Source organism: Martes martes (genome assembly GCF_963455335.1).
Source record: "Martes martes genome assembly, chromosome: 7".
NCBI lineage: Eukaryota > Metazoa > Chordata > Mammalia > Carnivora > Mustelidae > Martes > Martes martes.
In genome coordinates this window covers 117,219,310-117,238,712 of record NC_137894.1, presented here as the reverse complement: position 1 = coordinate 117,238,712, position 19,403 = coordinate 117,219,310, and the positions used below count along the sequence as shown (strand labels likewise).

Genomic DNA, 19,403 nt, shown 5'->3' with positions numbered 1-19,403 from the left:
GGAAGCACAGTTCCACAAGCTGGGATTTCTCAGCCACTAGAATACTTGTCACACACTAGAATTAAAAAATAAAAGTGGCCATTCTGAAGGAAACCATCCTGCAATTACTATGTATCTTTCTACTACTTTCTAAATAAAAGAGTTAAAGATAGTTCAACCCTTTTCCTTATCTTGCTGCCACCATCCAGAACACCTGATTACCGTCCTAAGTCTAGAATCGTAAGAACCTGTACTACCACTCATAGCTTGGAGAGTTTAGGCAAATTATTTAGCCTCTTTGGGCTTCAGTTTTTCTCATCTATAAAAGCAAAGAGAATCATAAAGCCAAGTTAATTGGGAGTGTGGTCACACTCAAAACACAAACCTAGCAAAGATCTACTTAAAGTTTAATGCTTGGCTTTGGAGAGAGCTATTCTGTCCTCTGAGACTTTTTTTTAGTTCTTTCTAACTCCTGGTTATATTCCAGAGAGCTGAATTCTGATGGCTAAAGGAGTCTCTCTTGAGTGCATGTAAATTCCTTGTGGGGCCTTGGCAACATCACCAAGGCCATGAAGGAACTCGTTGGATCATTAGGTTGACAACTCAAGCCCAGACCCCAGCGCTCTGTCTCAGGCTGGGAGGCTGTCAGCAAGGGACCTGCAGCAGCCTGGTAGAGACTAACAGAAGCACAGAGAGCACAGAGGCAAGGACAACAGAGCCCCCGAGTCAGGTGAGTGAGGAACAATTTTCCTCCAGACAGCCGAACACACAGACCGAGGTCCCCACCCACTGGGCTCTGTCTTTGCAAGAAGAAACCTTCAGAGGCCCATCTAGGAAAATGAATTCTATAGGGTGGTGTCAACACCAGGACAGCCCACAAGGAAGAGCCAAGAAGGGAAAACTAAGGAATTGTGGCCATTCTGGAATGTCTGTGTAGGAGGGGCTTCGAGGTAGCATGGGGTGGCCAGGAAGGGGATGGCTGGGGAACTTCGTGGGGTGCTGCACCTGTATTACAATGAACACGGTGAAGGTCTGTCTGAGTGGCTTGTATCTGTGTGAGACAGAGAGTGTGGGGGGACTAGAGCCCTGAGCCACCCCTTGGTCAGTCCCTGGAAAGGACCATACTGAAGAAAAAAGCCAACCCTACTTCAGGGGACTAGTCCATTCTTCTGAAGGATGTAAAGAATGTTGTTCAAGGCTGGTGAAGGAGAAGACAATCATTTTATTTTATCTTTTAAAAGATTTATTTATTTATTAGAGAAGGAGAGAGTGCAGGGAGGAGTGGTAGGAGCAGAGGAAGACGGAGAGAGTATCTCAAGCAGACTCCCCACTGAGCACAGAGCCCGGTGTGGGGCTCGATCTCCTGACACTGAGATTACAACCTGAGCCAAAACTCAGAGTTGGATGCTCAACCGACTGGGCCAGCCAGGCGCCCTGACAATCATTTTAACAAACTCCAGTTTCTGACATGAAAAATTTCCTCCATGATCTTCCCAGATGTCAGGCTAGGCTGGCCAAATGGGAATTCCTTTGTTGACTTTCTTTTCCCTGTTGAATTCAGAGTTTTAAAATGTGATTCCTTGAACATCACTATGGGTTGACACCCACCCAAGTCAGGTTCTCATGCCTCCAAAGGCATATTTCAAATTATTATTTTATTTACTATATAAAATATGAATTTGGACAAAATTTATAGTACTCTCCTACACTAAAAAATTCCACAAACTAAGTTTTTCTATAGCAAGATATATCGAAACATATGTCTCACACAGCTGCAGTGCAGTCTAGGAACTCCAGCTAAGCTGTGACCATAAAATCTTACCATTTCTAAAGAACAGGCCCCATAGACACAGATTCTATTTAACTGAAGCCACCAATTCAATCATTTTGGGTCAATACAGTGTTTTAGCCATCGATATCTTTCTACTCATAAATCAGTACCAATCCAGTCATTTTCGTGAGCCAAATAACTATACCATGATCTTATTTCTTGGGTTGTTAAAATGATCAGATGAGAGTCACTGCTGGTAAATCAGTAAAATGCTTGGAAATAAATATGAGGGAAACCTACAGCCAACCAATTGGATGTCAGGGCCAAAGGACCCGCCTACCACCTCTCTCCCCAGCCCAAGCCTTACAACACTTAAATCCTGATTTCCCCAGGTGCCCAGGGCCAGTCTCTAAGCACACTGATGTATGTGTCCCAGAACCACTTGGATGTAGTAGTCAATTAAATTATTAATGAAAGAACTATACAAATAAAAGCATCATGCTCTCTTATGTAGTAATAATTACTATTGTAAGCAATGCAAATTGAATAATAAGAATCATCAGGACAGCTCGGTGATAAGCTAACAATTTTCGGCAATCAAACCAAACATCTCTGCTCAAGCTGTTTAAGAAAATAAATAGCAGCTTGTTGACATTTTTGTTCAGTTAAGCACACATATAACCAGAGGCTACTTATGTGTCCCAGATAGAAGAGCTAAGAAAGAAGGAGAGACTGAATGACAGAAAAGTGAAACCAGTTACAATGGGCGGTAATTTAGATATTCCAATGTCTTCAGAAAACGATGAATCCTATAAAGTGTCCCAGGACATAATTTATGTACTTATACACACACACACAGACACAGATATTTCCATGTACATATGCGGTACATGGGTACACGATATACACAACGATAGATTCTTGTAACACTAACATTTCAGTTATATTCACGGGAGGTGTCAAGTGAAAAGCCATGATAAAAATAGGTCCATCGGGGCACCTGGGTGGCTCAGTGGTTAAGCTGCTGCCTTCGGCTCAGGTCATGATCTTAGGGTCCTGGGATCGAGTCCCGAATCAGGCTCTCTGCTCGGCGGGGAGCCTGCTTCCCCCCCACCCCCGCTGCCTACTTGTGATCTCTCTCTGTCAAATAAATAAATAAAATCTTTAAAAAAAAAAAAGTTAAAAAAAATAGGTACGTCACTATTTCAAAGCATTTATCAAGCACGTGATAACCTAGCACACAGTCACACACCTGTAAAAGAGCAGGTCATTCCCTTATTTACCTTAGCGGCCCCTGATGGAACATTCTAGAAATCATCAAGGCCTCGAACACAGCTTAGCATCACCCAGCTGTCTGACAGTGCACCCAAGCCTGATTCAGGAGAGAGGGAGTCCACTGACAAGATCCAAGTAATCAAAGCTAAAGTCTATGAAACTCTAAGTGGGGAGTAATGGAGACCTTCAGGTAAGTACTACAACTGATCTCCTGCTTCTTTTTGTTCCCCTGGAGAATATGTATTAGATGTGAGGGAATGCTATCCTCTGGTATTCAGTGGCAGTGCCGTCTCCCCAGCTTCCAGCAGGAATGCAGTCATGCTGGAGCGTGAGCTTCCCCACCTGCCGTCAGGTACGTTCAACCCACCAGCACGCCTTCTCCGAGGCTTGGAGTGTCAGCTGTTAAAAGTCTACCTCCTCAGAGGCCATTTGCTTGGGCTGGAATGACTATTTACAAGAGTGTCCTCCCCTCCTTCCTTGTAAGCTGTTACATTACCAAGGCCAATTTGGATGCCATTCTCTTTCAAGAGGTACCAACTTCAAAACAGCTCTTCTGACTTCATGGGAGATGCCCCTGCTCTGAGTTGTGATTGTTCCTTTGAGGCTCATTCCATCTTATTAAATTCTCCGTCTTGTGCTCCATGGTTAGCACCATTGATGGAGCTCCCAGCTTTAAGCATTGTTATGAGTTTGGGCCCAAACGACTTGACTTGATCCCCTGTTAGCACCCAAATATCCACTGCAGGAGTTCCTATGCACATACCAGAATGAGAGTAAGTAAGTGTGGACACATACAGATACCCAGTGTAGGGAAACAGCTAACACCATATAGCATGTGCCCTGGGGAGTCACCGCTCCCTCTGCCTTTGCTGAGATGGGGTTGGCCAATCTCTACCAAGAGATTCATGTGTGACTGCGCATTCTTTTTTTTTTTTTTTAAATATTTTATTTATTTATTTGACAGACAGATCACAAGTAGGCAGAGAGGCAGGCAGAGAGAGAGAGGAGGAAGCAGGCTCCCCGCTGAGCACAGAGCCCGATGCGGGGCTCGATCCCAGGACCCTGGGATCGTGACCTGAGCCGAAGGCAGAGGATTAACCCACTGAGCCACCCAGGCACCCCGTGACTGCCCATTCTTAATCCAGCTATGGGCAGATGCCTACTCATCTTTTCAAATGCTTTTTTTCTCCTCCTTAAACCAGGAAGAAAGTCTTAATTGCTGGTATGTCTCTAACACTTGCTAATCTCCTTTCTAATAAGAAGGATAAGCCACAGGCTGGGACCTCCCAGTAAACAGCGGTGGGAGCCAGCAAGGAAGGTACAGAGGGAGGTGAGAATAGCACCAACGAGAAGCAAGAGAGCTCAAGTCAGGGAGGTTCCCAGATCGTGATTTTGCACCACAATAAGATTTCAAAAATAGTTTTGGGGACGAGCGTAGGTTGCCAACTTTTTATTTTGCCAAGTAAGGATACTGAACTCACTATGTTGAGCTTATTTTTCTCTTTGCCTTGGGCCGGGGAAAAGTTCATCTTTGAATGCTTATTTATGCATGTTTGTCTGCCCTCTGCACACACCCCCGGGCCCCCGTTAGACTACACGTTCCAGCAGAGCACCTCAGCACTCCCTCCACCTTCCACGCGGGAGGCCCCCCAGTGTCCAGGAGCCCCTGAAACAGACCAGACTGGATCCGGAATCTGGGAATTATTATTTCTTTTCTCATTTCGCCTGAGAATGTTTCACATTTCCTTATCTTTCTTCAGAGAATTTCTGTGAAACACCTTTTCTAAGGTGATAGAACTACGTAGCCATCTGAAAAAAAAGTCAACACATTTTACATTGGATTCATTTCAACCCTCGATAAGAAAGTAGTCTATATGCTTCTAATGGAAATGAATTCTAACAAAAGGGTGTATTCACACTTTCAGCCTAGGGGCCTGACCTACCATGGCCAAGAACACATGTGCGAAGAATGTGAATCGCTTCCTTTGCAGGCAGAAGCTGCCGGGGGGAGCAGATGACCCAAGACTTTCCATCCATTTATCTTGACACAAACCTACTTCCACAGCCAGCCAGGATGACCGCTCTGAAGAGAACCAACTTGCAGAGTCTGGACCAGAACCAGGGCTTTGAGCAACAGCTAAGGACTTAGATCAGCTTAATTTCTGAATTCTTGGAAGACAAAGATCATCTATACTAACGTGGCCTGTACAGTGTCTACGTTTAAAAAAAAAAAGAAAGAAAGAAAGAAAGAGAAAAAGAAATCTCCCTTATCCCTCAAGACCAGAACTCTGTCTCTGTCTCTGGCCTCTCCATCCCTCGAAAACAGTTTGCAAAAGGCCTTTGACTTCGAGAGCTGTTTCTTGAATGAGCAAACCGATGGACTCCTGTATTTACCTTGTTACCTTCCCGTACCCAAAAATAACTGACTTAGAAATTTTTTAGATTAGTTCTCATTTAAATAAAATATGGATTTTATTATTTATTTATTTATTTATTTATTTTTTAAAAGACTATGTTTTTTTTTTTTTAAAGATTTATTTATTTATTTGACAGAGAGAGAGGGAGAGGGAGAGACAGCGAGAGAGGGAACACAAGCAGGGGGAGTGGGAGAGGGAGAAGCAGGCTTTCCACTGAGCAGGGAGTCCGATGCAGGGTCTGCAATCATGACCCGAGCTGAAGGCAGACGCTTAACCACTGTGCCACCCAGGTGCCCCAGAAGATGGATTTTAATCACATTTCCAGTGACCAGTCAGGAGCATACATTCTCAAGCAGTAACAATTATCATCATTTTAAGAGCTGCCATAAAAGGAGTATTCACTAGCTGCCGAGCACTGTGCCCCATATTTTATGAGAATGATTTTATTTCATTCTCATGCCCTTTCTACCAAGTAGAGATCAGTGTTCCCATTTTACAGATGGGGAAATGAAGACTCAGGTACCTTACATGATTTTCCAGGAATCCACAGCTCAGAAATCACACTCAAAGTCCTTCAGCTAGAAAGAGGAAAGATTGGAATCTGGAACTGTGGCCCTGATGTCCACTGGCTAGCTCTGGGAAGCTTGGGCCACAAAACTAACACCAATCCTGCCATGAGCCACGGCTTTTCTGGTACATGCACTTGAAGTGGTGCTAATAAAAAAACCATGGCCTTCCCCTCTTTCCTGAAGCCAGGGGTGATTTTTACTGTTTGAAAGTCCTGTGTAGGCTTTATGTCTCCTCTCCTAGGAGCTCTACCATCGGCTCCCTAGGCCCGGGCCACACTATAGCTAATGGCTGGATTGCAAAATCAGTCTGCACTCAGACAAACCAGCTCTCTCAGGACAGTTGGTGCAATTCAATAGTGCCTATAAGGGACCAAGGCTCAGAACTGGTTTTAAATAAATCAAGCTCTCCAGATTCCAAAAATCTCTTTCAATTGCTTTAGTTTGTGATAACAACCGGACCAGTAAAGTTAGTGAGGAAGCTGCCCCCCCCACCCCCACAACCTATGGTGTCTTGCTTTGGGACTTTGCTCTGTGACTTTTTTTTTTTTTTTAAGATTTTTAAAAATTTTTTTATTTATTTCACAGAGAGAGAGAGATCACAAGTAGGCAGAGAGGCAGGCAGAGAGAGAGGAGGCAGCAGGCTCCCCGCTGAACAGAGAGCCCGACACAGGGCTCCATCCCAGGACCCTGAGATCATCACCTGAGCCAAAGGCAGAGGCTTTAACCCACTGAGCCACCCAGGCACCCCTGCTTTGTGACTTCTGTGGCTCTAAGCTTCCCTATGGAAAGAAAACAAACTGTAATTACCTATCTCATCAAAATGATTGCAACAACCAAGGGAGATCGTAAAAACACTTTGAGGGGAAAAAAAAATAAATAAATGCCTTCCAAAACTAAAGGTGTTAATATCATACCTTTTCCAAATCGTACAGGTCATGACAAATTATACTGGGCACTTACAAGGCCAAACCATAGCTCCAGAAACTCTCTCACTCTGTTACATATATGGGGATTTGTATTTAATTAAAGTTTTCCAGGAAACACCTAGAGCCATTATCAAAGTTGCCAACTGGGCAGCCAATGGGAATACTCCCGATAGGTCTGTGAATCAGTCCTTGGGAGGGTTTGTGTCTTGTTTATTAACACTTGGGCCCCCTTGATGACATAAGCATAACTCTCCTTGGTATTAAAGTAACTGGGAGTGGAGATTAATTGCCCAATTTTTAATTACATTTGGCCTCTCTGTACCCCATGTTGTAAGCACCCTGCCTTACGAGGGCACCATGAAAACAAGTGATCTATCATCGTGTATTCTGAAAGAGCTCCGGTATCTGCAGAGTGTACGATCACCAAAATAAAGGGTTCTAGCCTTCTAAGAATCTAACGCACGTGCACTCTTGGTGTGACTTTAAAAATGGCTTAAATAATGGGAGCATCACAGGAAAACATGTTGAACTGTGTCTGCTGACTAGTCACACACCCTCCAACCCATCCAGCTGTCTCTGGACAGCTCTGAGGCCAAGGCATCAGACTCCATTTTGAACGCGACTTTCTTCCTCCCTTTCTGGAGTCTCTCATTTTCCCCATTGTCTTCATTCAGAGGAAAGAAAGACCTCATAAATGTCATTTCATATTCCAAGCAATTTGCTATAGGCAAGTACACCATTACTTTGTACAAATAAATTTACATAAATCATTATTAGAATGTTTTATCTTAGCAACATTATTTGGTTCCCAGAGCACAAATTAAATGCATGCTTAAAGCAGAATATTTTAAAGTTATTCCTATATTGTTTATGAGACAGGATTAGAAATTTCCATCTAATTTTTCTTTCATAATGGAATTCCTTTAGTTTTCTTTGTACGTTTTGAAACCACATGTATCATTTTCTGGGGGGTTTCTTGAAGCAAGCAATGCACATTTGGCTCATTTTTCAGAAACTCTTCCCTTTGATTCCACGGGTTCAGTTCTGAACACTGATTAGGAAGGCCAGAAACCAGGGAAATTAATACCATCTCGTGAATAATGGGGTTTTGTTTGATATTATCCTGCAAGCAAACTGGTCCTTGCTTGTGGTTCAGCCTTTTTTTTTTTTTTTTTTAAATAAATTTGTAAATAAGCTCCCTGAAAACAGAGCTCAGTTCCTCCTAGCTATTTGTGTTGGGAAGGAGCCTGCTTGAGTCAACTGCATTGCACATGGCAAGTCTTCACTGGCTAGAGTTCTCCTCCACCCTAGATTTCAAAATAAAATCTTTCTCCCTGCGTCAGATGTAGCGCCCAGTGTTAACAAAAGCTGCATTGGTCGATGCCAGGGGAGTGGGGGTGGGGGGGAGAGGGACTCACGGGTTCTGCTACTTGCTGGCTCGGGAGAATCACAGAGGGAGTCCATGTCTCATCTTCTCATCGAGGCCCTAAAGGGCGAGTCTCACCACTCGGGGCTTTAGTGCTCTACCAGCGTGTGGTCTGGGCACCATCCCCAAGCCAGTGTCAGGGGAGCAGGGCCCCACGAAGTCAAGGAGACAATTCTTGAGAAGGATAAATGAGGCAGTCCCATGGAGTGCTTAAGAGCAGGATAGACCTGGATTCAAGGCAAACCTTTCTGCTTCTGCTACCTTAGCTTAAATGAGATTATGTGTACCCACTTCACAAGTTGGCTTTGAAGATTAAATAAAACAATGCAGGCAAAATCTTAGAACAGCGTGACTCAGAAAAGGCTCCTAAGCAGTAGCTAACATTAATCCTGAAGGATGACCAAGGGGGTCAAGCTGGGGTGATCATAATTTGTTGTCTCTACTAGGATATTTCTGGGTGTGAAAGGGAGGACTGTCTGATAATTATGTTAGGTCAACTGGCAAATGCTAGAATGGTCCCAGGCATACTGGGGCGTGTACGACTACCCTGACCCCAGTTCATCACCATTCAACAGCTTATAAAGAAATCAGATTAAAAAAAAAAGGAAAAGAAATCAGGTACCGATTATCTCTTACATATTTTACAACTCATTCTACCACGTAAGGCTCTTCCATACATTGTATCTGACCTCTCATAAACGATGCGAAAAAACATACAGCTGGGTTAATTACCTTTTAATGATGAATGAAGAACAGCACAGAAAAAATATGGGCTTTCCCACAATGACCCAATGTTATCAGCACAAGGGATACCCCAAGCATCCCTCATGCTCCTCCCTACTGCCCAGTCTCCTGGCAACTAGAGGGTCATGTGACTAATTCTGGCCAATGGACTGCAGACGTGAAATTGATCTGAGTCACTTCTAGTCTAAGGCACTTTGGAAAGGGTGGGTGTTTTCAATTCTTCTTCACACATCTTAGGGTAACCAGGAAGTCCCATGTTGAGACATAGGTGTCACAGGAGGGACAAGACTTGGAACCTGGAAACTGGCTGCAGGACAGCCACACTGACAATCCAATTCTGGGTGAGCGAGAAATAAACTTCTGTTGTACTAATCCTGAGATCTGGGGAGTCCTCTTCATGCTGGCATACCACAGCCTGCCCCGGCTCAGCTAGCTGGTAGGAGTAGGAACCCATATTTCCAACTCTGACCATAGTTTCCACTCAACAATATCATAAAGTCCCACCAGACTGGGAAAATACTGCCAAGGTCAAATGGTATGACTTACTCATGCTAAGTCTTCAATGCTTACTTGATTTAAAACAAAATATTTATTGGTTAAAATAAGATAGCTCAGGGGCGTCTGGGCAGCTCAGTCGGTTCAAAGCATCCAACTCTTAGGTTTCAGCCCAGGTCAGGATCTCATGGGTCTTGAGATGGAGTCCTGTTGGTCTCCTCTGCCCAAAGGAGAGTCTGCCTGAGGATTCTCCAGGATTCTCTCCTCTCCTATGCCAATCCTACTTGTCCTTCATTCAATCTCATTTTCTTTGTGGGCCAAAATATTCCACACCTCAAATTTTGCAAACACTCATGCCACACAATTGCCCAGGCAATCTGCTAGGATGACAATTTTTTTGCTTCAGAGGGTCAAAAAGTAAATATTTTTTTATTTCTGTTGCACTTACGCACCTCTGCCAGGGTGCCAAGAATCCCTAGACAATCTGCAAATGGACAGGGCCGTGTTCCAGTACAACTTTATTTAGGGACACTGAAATCTGAATTCCATTTCATTTTCACATGACACAAAATATTACCCTTTTTTGAATTTCGCCCAACCAATGGACAATGAAGAAACCCTTCGAAGCCTGTCTGCCGCCCATGCACATGCAGCAGGCCCCACCCGGCCAATGGGCAGTGATCGGTCCCTGCACTAGGCTCTGAAGACAAACGCCCACCATCACTTAGGCAATCGCTTTAGGGGGAAGAGAACACAAAGACTTAGTCTAGTTCTGCTTCCTGGTGGCTGGCCATCCAGGGCTCCGATTCCAAGCAGGCCTTGGTCCTGGGTCGGCAAGGCCCTCAGCTCTGGGAGCACCGGGGCAGGCTGAGGCAGGCAGACCAGAGTCAGGACAGGCCTGACAGGATGGGCAGGAGTCTTGGCAGGCCACTCTCACCAGCACCTTTAAGACCCAGGGCAGCGAAAGCCACCACTGCTTTATCCAAAAGCAGCACTGGAAGAGAGCTAGGTGCGGGCAGGATTTGCAGGGCTCTCCCAGAATTAAGCAGGGCACGTGGCTCCCCATCCTTGACCGTGGCCCCCGTTTCAGCCTTGGGACTCTCAATGAATCTGGCTTTCAGAACTCTCGGCATCGACTCACAGACTCTTATCTTTGGCTTCTGCTTCCTCCCCTTCAACCTCCGGACTCTGAATGGTGCTTTGTGAATCACCAAGGTACTGACCTCACACAGCCTCTGGTTTATCCCTGAGGCCTTGTCAAGCCACACCTGCCAGGCCGAGCGTGGCAGGCAGTGGGCAGGTGTGTAAGAGAAGAGTGAATACTCAGGTAGACAGGCAGAGGCCAGATGTGGACAGGACCGAAGAAACAGAAGAGGCCAGTCCGGTAGCAGCCAAGCCAGGGGCACGGCACCGATGACCACTGTCCCTGAAGGAAGCTTCTAGCCAAGGCCCTCTGTAACAGGGCAGGTAGAATCTCCCCAAGGAAACCCTCAGGGACCCAGGCTCTGAGGGGGAAGCTGGCTCTGGCCAGGACAGAGGATCAGGGTCCTCTCACCCCTGTCTGCTCCACCCACCCAGGGCCCTGACTGTCCAGGCTCACGGTGGGCTCATTCCCACCTACCTATCCAGGCACCATGTTGCTCCTCTCCCCTTGGCCTGGCCAAAAGATCCACAGGAAAAAAAAAAAAAAAAAAAAAAAGCCCCCTGGAACCCCCCCCCCACCCCACTTCCATGAGTTCTTCCCTAATTATTTCAATCCCAGTCCTCAAAGTCTCTCAATTCCCTGAACCAGAGAGCTACCATTAATTAGTACGCAGCCCTGGCCCTACGCTGAACACCACCATCTGCCATTTCCTTGAGTCATGGATCTTTGGCTAAGCCGGGACTCTATAAGGACAGAGCCACGTCTTATATTCTTTTTACTCCTATCTGCCCCCAAAACACATAACAGATACTCAGTAATACTTACGAATTCCATGAAAAGGTAAAGATTAGAAAGATTAATAGAATTCAAGTAAAACATGATATTATGGGAAAGAAACTGATTTAGAGGAACTATGGGTAGAAGGTAGTTTCTAGGTGAAAATTCCCAGCAGTGTTCCTGTTGCTTTGTGTGTCTAGGACACACACCAAAATTTTAAATAAAGATGTGATTGAATGTTTTCATTATCTTAATGCCTAAATTGGACTGACCACATTGTCAGTCTGATCAGCTGCATAAATTAATCATTAAGGAAGACTGGGAGAGGAAGAGGGAGAGGATACCAATTGATGAAGAAACAATCAATTTGGCATTTGCATTTAAATATAGCTTTGGTATGTCATTTATTCAGTGCAATCTCCCTGAGGTGTAGGTGAGCAGGGGAAGGCAGAGCCTGATTACCTGAGTCGGAATGGGTCCAGGAAACCGAGGTCAGCATTGCTCCAGTCACAGAAAGGACAGACAGGCCTCCATCATCACACAAACGCCGGTCTTAGGAGATGATGCTTTCTAGTGACTGGTGGAGAGGAGCAGAAGGAAGTCAGGATTAGAGCGGAGGAGGAGAAAGGACCCTCTCAAATACAATGGATGTCATCTCTGGCCTGACTCTAAAGGATGCAATACTTCAGGGGGGAAAAAAAAATCAATTGCAACAGTTATCTCTTATTTCTTGGGAAGTTATTGAACCACTGGGTCTTTCCGGATAGAGCGTTCTTGAAACCACCTCACGGGGCATAAAAGGACCCAGAAATTTGAAAATACATGCCACAGATATCATGAGATCGGCTTACTTTACTACAATAGTCATTGTGACACTGGTAAGATCTTTTTACTTCTCTCCAGCCGCCACTGAAACACTTGTCTACACAAAGGAAAACCACCGAGCACCGGCCACATTCAAGGCCAGCGACCCAGCACGTGGACCAGGCCTGATCCGCTGGGTTGACCAGGTTCACAGGCTCCAAAGTCAATGATGCTCTCTTCTGTTGCTACCAAATAAAATTACTCTGGCTCTACTCCTGAGGGGAAAGATCCCATCAAACTCAAGCTCATTAAATGCTTAAGCTACAGATTACTGACCCACAGTTAACCAATAATCTTACAAAATAGAAAAGTTGGTACAGGAGATAGATTGCATAATAATTTCTGATAGAAGATTATTTTTTTTTTAGCCTACGCCTCAAGGAAGCCAAATTAATAGACTTTCTCATGAAAAGAATGATGTTATCTTATGAACGAACTTCAGTGTAGAGAACATCAGGAAATAAATTCCCTAGATCTGTGATTCTCCAACTATGGTCCCTGGAACAGCAGCAGACATGTACCTGAGAGTTTGTTCGAAATGCAAATTCTTGGCTCCCACCCAACATCTACTGAATCTGAATGTTTGGAGGTGGGGCCCTGCAATTTGTTTTAACAAGCCCTCCAAGTAGTTCTGATATGCCTTTGATTATTAATTTATCCACCCACTCAAAGACATTTATTTCTGTCCTTGTCAAATAAAACTACCCTACTCTACTGTGTGTTAAGCTTTAAATACAGGCAGAGCATTCAACTAAGGATTGGGGAGGAAGAAGGAGTCAGAGAGAGACAATGGATGACAAAAATCCATGCCTTTAAGAAATGGATTGTCCTTGGGGCACCTGGGTGGTCTGGTAGATTAAGACTCTTGATACTGGCTCAGGTCATGATCTCAGAGTCATGAAATCGAGCCCCACACAGGGCTCTGTGCTCAGCAGGGGGTCTGCTTCTCCCTCTCCCTTCACCCCTCCCCCTGCTCTTGTGCCTGCGTGTGCATGCGTTCTCAAATAAATAAATAAACCTTTAAAGAAGACATACAAATGGCTAATAGACACATGAAAAAATGTTCATCATCACTAGCCATCAGGGAGATTCAAATCAAAACCACACTGAGATACCACCTTACACCAGTTAGAATGGCCAAAATCAACAAGACAGTAAACAACGAGTGTTGGAGAGGATGTGGAGAAACCGGAACCCTCTTACACTGTTGGTGGGAATGCAAGTTGGTGTATCCACTTTGGAAAGCAGTGTGGAGATCCCTTAAGAAATTAAAAATAGAGCTTCCCTATGACCCTGCAACTGCACTACTGGGTATTTACCCCAAAGATACAGATGTAGTGAAAAGAAGGGCCATCTGTACCCCAACGTTCATAGCAGCAACGGCCCCAATCGCCAAACTATGGAAAGAGCCAAGAATGCCCTTCAAAAGATGAATGGATAAAGAAGATGTGGTCCATATATACAATGGAGTATGATGCCTCCATCAGAAAGGATGAATACCCAACTTTTGTTATCAACATGGAAGGGACTGGAGGAGATTATGCTGAGTGAAATAAGTCAAGCAGAGAGAGTCAATCATCATAGGGTTTCACTACTTATGGAGCATAAGGAATAACATGGAGGACATTAGGAGAAGGAAAGGAAAAGTAAGTTGGGGGAAATCGGAGGGGGAGACAAAGCATGAGAGACTGTGGACTCTGAGAAACAAACTGAGGGTTTTGGAGGGAAGGGGGTGGGGGGATGGGTGAGCCTGGTGGTGGGTATTTAAGGAGGGCATGTATTGCATGGAGCACTGGGTATGGTGCATAAACAATGAATCTTGGAACAATGAAAAAATAAATAAAATTAAGATGTTAACATAAATAGATAAATAAACGAACAAACCTTTTAAACAAAGAAAAAGAAGCGTATCATCCACTATGGGAGACAAGACACATATGCAGGCAACTCAAATACAGACAGTGTGATTTCCTTTAATCAACAGCTAGAGGGTTTCTGAGGAGACATCTGTTTCTGGCTGGGGTGGCGAGAGCAGGGAAGGAAAAGCATCAAGACCACCACAGTAATAATGGGCCTTGAGATCCCGACAGGATTCTGACAGGTGGAAACAGGCCAAAACGGAAGGAAAGGCCCCGAGGCGAGGAAGCATGAGGGGCCGTTCAGATGCGTGGAGCAACCAGGTCGGGCTGAGACATGGGAAACGTGAAGGTGGTCTGGGTGAGACAAGGTGACTTCCAAGTTCAGACAGGTAGATGGTAGGGGCCTGTGGCTTCTCTTGCTCGTGTGAAGACCACCCCACAGCATCCGCCGCTTACGTTTAGAAATTGGTGTCTGATAAACCAGGTGACTCAAAGATTTCCAAAGCCAGTTTGCTTCTCTGCACTTTTTTTTTTTTTTTAAACTAGCGGGGTGCGCCTCTGCTGCTTCAAGAATTAACCACTCAAGTTTTGCCCAGGAGGAGGACACAAAAGAAAATTTTAAAGCAGGCACGAGAATCTAGATGTCACAGTAGCCTCAGGCCATTCTGCAAAGGGGCAAAATGTTACAGTACCTCAGAAGCCCCTGAAGACATTTGTGGTTTTAGTTTTATAAAATAATTTATGTGGATAGTGGTATGTGTTCTAATCACAGGGAAAAAGTTAAGCCAGGTGTGGGGAGAGGGAAGAAAGGTGTAAAGAAAGGGTCGAAAGGTACAGACTGCCAGTTATAAAATAACAAGTCATGGGGAGGTAGTACGCAGCATGGTGATTATAGTTCATAATACCCCATTGCCTATTTGAAAGTAGCTAAGAGAACCGACCCTAAAAGTTCTCATCAGAAGAAAAGAAATTTTGTAACTATGGAAGGCGACGGATACTAAGTAGACTCATATCATGGGGATCACTGTAAAATGTACACAAACACCGAACACAAACACTCTGTTGTACATCTGAAACTAGCATCATGTTATATGTCAATGACACCTCAATTTAAACAAATTAAGGCATATTAAAAAAAAGTTAAACCATCACTCAACATCTCTAATTAGAGGAAAAGAAAAACCTTTCATGAACAAGAAGGTATGGCTTTTGCCTCTAGAAAACCAGCGTAAATACAACGCTTTAGTTCTCGATGCTGCTGGGTGAACGCCGGGATACTGAAATGTGCTGACGTCGTATGAGACGCTGGCAGAAACGAAGCAGGGTTCAGAGTCCGCGGTAGCTAGTTGCTACCCCAGCTCTGCCATTTAGCCATCGAAGTCATTGCAGGAAAGAGACTCAACCCTCGAGACCCCAGTGCTTTCATGACGGAGAATTAGAGGCACTGCCTTGCCCCACCTTCAGTGAAATTTAAAGAAAAGACCAGAAGTTATTATGACAATTACGAAGTGCAATGTTACTGTAAGGTACAGAATTATCCTGCCCATAGAGACATGTGGGTACTAATTAATACTTATCGTATTGGCCTTTGAAAGTATAAAAGCAGAATGTTTCCTATGCCCTTGAGGCTTACCTTTTAAATCTCTGCAGATACAATCATCCAGAGCAGCAAACTTGGCATCCACCAAACCATTCTCCCCAGAAACACTTCAAGGTAAATTTTTCACTCGTAATTTTTTTTTTTTTAATTTTATTCCTCTGACCACGATAGACCATCCTGTTATCTTTCAGCAGCTCCTGGGAAGCACAACTCAGTCTTCAGCAACACGGACATATTCGATGGCGATAATTTATCATCTCTGCAGGAGTTTAGTCCCAGATGGACCATTTACCAATTTATTTCCATATGTAACTGGCAAAGAGATTAATCAGGCTTCCAACTTGGAAACCTGAATTGCACTTTACTCCCTTAACAGGCTAACTCTGGACAAGAGGAAGTACACGTTTACACAGAAAGCCTAGGGTTCCTCTGAAAAAGCCTGTCGACCTCAGACACAGGTCTTTAAACACACACACACACACACACACACACAGCTTGCTCCTTCTGTCAACTTGGAGGGCTGGCTCTTTCTCTAGCAGCTCTTGGGCTTCCCGGAGGGGCGGGGTCTGACAGGACTGCAGACGGAAGGGAGCTCAGAGTGTAATGCCAATCAGCTCTAGTTGCAGCCACGTTCCCTGCTTCCCCCCCCAGCTCCCCCACCCCGCGCGCCTGCTCCCCCCCACCCCCGCCTCCCCGCGCCCCGTGTGCAAGCTCGGGGGTTCGTATTTCTGAAACTGAAGAGATCTTTTTGCCATGGTGCTGTGCCCAGCTGGCCCGGCTCTGTGGTGCCCAGGCACTGGAAAGTATGTGCTTTCTTTTTTCCACTCTTTTTAAGGGTCTGAACTTGACCGAGTTCAGCAGCTGTTGTGTCCTCAGCAAGGCAATGGCTCATGAATTGTTAGCACTGCTCCCAGGGCCCCAGAGCTAAACTAGAGCCCACTTTTGTTTTTAATTCTATCCCAATGATATCAGCCTTTTGCAAAGGCTGGGTAACAGGATTGTTGTCCGATGATGGTGTTTAAATAGAGAAAGCCGGCCAATCCCAACTCAGGGCAGAAAGTACGAGCTGCCGCGTGATGTCTTAAGTGAAACCCAAGGCCACAGCCAGGAAGGTTCAGTAGACAGGACCACGTAGAGAGATTATCGGCTGGATCCACATGCCTGGGTCACTAACTAACCATATGGCTTTGTAAAAGTCCCTTATAGTTCAGATTCACAATTCTCTCCTCTGTAATAGGAGTTCATCTCCCTAAGATTCCTTCTGCTGTAAAATCTTATGATTCTCTAAATATGAAGGAAAAAAAAAAAAAAAGAAAGAAAGAAATCAGCCATTCAGTGGGTTTCTGTGTTTAGATGACGCCAAACAGCCAGAAGTTTGGAAGCATGCGAAAGAGACTGAACTGGTCCAGATGCCTAGTGCGGTGACAGACACAGCCCTAGGAGCCTCAGTATCCCACTGACTGTCTCTGAGCAGAAAACATGAGCACCGGAGAGGATTCAACAACATATACCTTTATGAGATTTTCAAGATGCTGCAGTCGGAAGTACTGTGTAAAAGCAACAAAAGTCTGCGAGTCACGTTCTTGTCATTAAAACACTTACAGCTCAGTTAAGGACAGACACGACTTATCTTAATATTGCGGAATAAGTGCTATAATTGCAGACAAAGAAACTGTTACGGGAAGGTGAAGGACGGAGAAGTCATCCCACTGAAGACGAGAGGGAGCGTTCTTGAAGGTTTTATGGAAGAACTGGAATCAAACCTGGAAAAATGGGAGTAAAGGCATCCGGGCAGAGGCAGTGGCCAGAGCAAAAGCCCAGAAACTTCCTGACATGGCCAACACAGGGTATTTAGCACCCTAGGGCAGCATAATAAGATGCTTCAGGAAGAGAAGATCTGGACAGCGAGGCGGCTGAAGAGGGACTGATGGGGAAAGCCCTGGACACCGACCCGCGGACTGGCTCTTACCCCATGATCACTAAGGACCTTCAGAAGTTCTGGGCCGTGGACACTCCAAATGGGCTACGCCGCAGGAAGTGTATCCTGGCAATTCTGTGACCATTGAAGATTGGTAATAAGATCAGTCTGTACCTTCATCTTTCTCTTATTCGTTCCGTGCTGCCACTATTTGGGAATCCCTCACATTTCTTTTTTCCAAATCAATTTCCTGGCCCTTCAAATGGAAGGAATTGAGTTTCCTACAAGCCCTGCCAGGATTTTACATTCAAATGACTGGTTCCGCCTAGAGCTCTACATCTAGGTTCATGTGTTCTTCTAGTCTTAAAAAAGAGTTAAGGGGCACCTGGGTGGCTCAGTGGGTTAAGCCTCTGCCTTTGGCTCAGGTCATGATCTCAGGGTCCTGGGATGGAGCCCAGCTTCAGGCTCTCTGCTCAGCAGGGAGCCTGCTCCCCCCCCCCCACCTGCCTCTGCTTACTTGTGATCTCTGTCTGTCAAATAAGTAAGTAAAATCTTTAAAAAAAAAAAAGGAGTTAAAACAACATGGTATAGACTGGTGGGTTTGTTGTTGTTGTATATATTTTTTTTCTTAATTTTTTTGTTTTATGTGTGTGTGTGTGTGTGTGTGTGTAGGTTTTGGGGGGGATTTTTTTTTTTCTTTACACTGGATAATATTTCTGGATGATAAAAAAGAAGGAAACCCAAACATCTCAACTGCTGGAAGGCCTTGCTCTTGTGCTCCCAAAGAGACAAAAGTTGAGTTAGTTATCCCGAGGAGTGCATAGACACTTTTTTGATTTCTGGTTTCAGAGCCCAAGGGTAATAAACCCAAAGTTTCCAGGGCCCCTCCAGTGCAAGAGCAGAAAATCATGTAAACCCTCACACCGACCATATCTGGTTCCTCCGCCTGGGGGGGGGGGGGGCACAGGTGCAGGTGGCTTTCTGCAGCTGTCACCGGAGAAGCTGCCCACCACGATTCACAGGGCATGGGGAGGGGGTCTGCATACCTGCCCTCCCCTCAGCCCCTAAAACAGGCCAGTGTCTCACAAGGAAAACAGAAACGAGTGTGGCATTAGGAAGAGGGGCTCATCCTCTGAGAAGGGAACTGCCCTGGGCATGAGCCACCAAAACGTTAATTCTCCAGAGAAAACATAAACGTCCCTTCCCATCCCTGGGTGGCTCAGACTACAGACAGGCAATAAACTGGAGGCTTCAACATCAGTTTCATTTTGGATCACCTTATTTAGAAAGGCAAATAGTATCTATCCACCAGGCTGCTGAATATTCCAGGGTTCAAGTCCCTGATTTATAATTCAAAATCTGTCCCAGCCCTCCACACACCCAGGTGTTCCGGAAGCTGCAGAGTGCCCGAGCCCCTCCCCCCTCCGATAGGTGTTCTCTTAACATCTAATCAAATAATTACTGCGAAGAGCAACATGCAGTAGGCGCCGTAGTTTCCTGTGCACGTAAAACACAGTCTCATACATACCAAAAGAGTTGCATATCTCATGCCACTCTTTGTAAAAGTCCACCTATGGTCAGAAAATGAATCCTCCTCAAATGAATAGATTAGCTTAAATTACCATGCTATTTTACAGTC

At 45.0% G+C, this 19,403-nt stretch overlaps 1 protein-coding gene across 3 annotated transcripts in view; it reads right to left on the bottom strand.

The window, feature by feature from the left end:
* FOXN3 (forkhead box N3) overlaps window positions 1-19,403 on the bottom strand; it is a 391,874-nt gene that overhangs the window by 267,544 nt on the left and 104,927 nt on the right. For all 3 annotated transcript variants that reach the window (XM_080807758.1, XM_080807757.1, XM_080807759.1), the window contains exon 2: window positions 11,986-12,100. The gene's annotated coding sequence lies outside the window, so the exon portion shown is untranslated. The remainder of the gene's footprint in view (window positions 1-11,985; window positions 12,101-19,403) is intronic.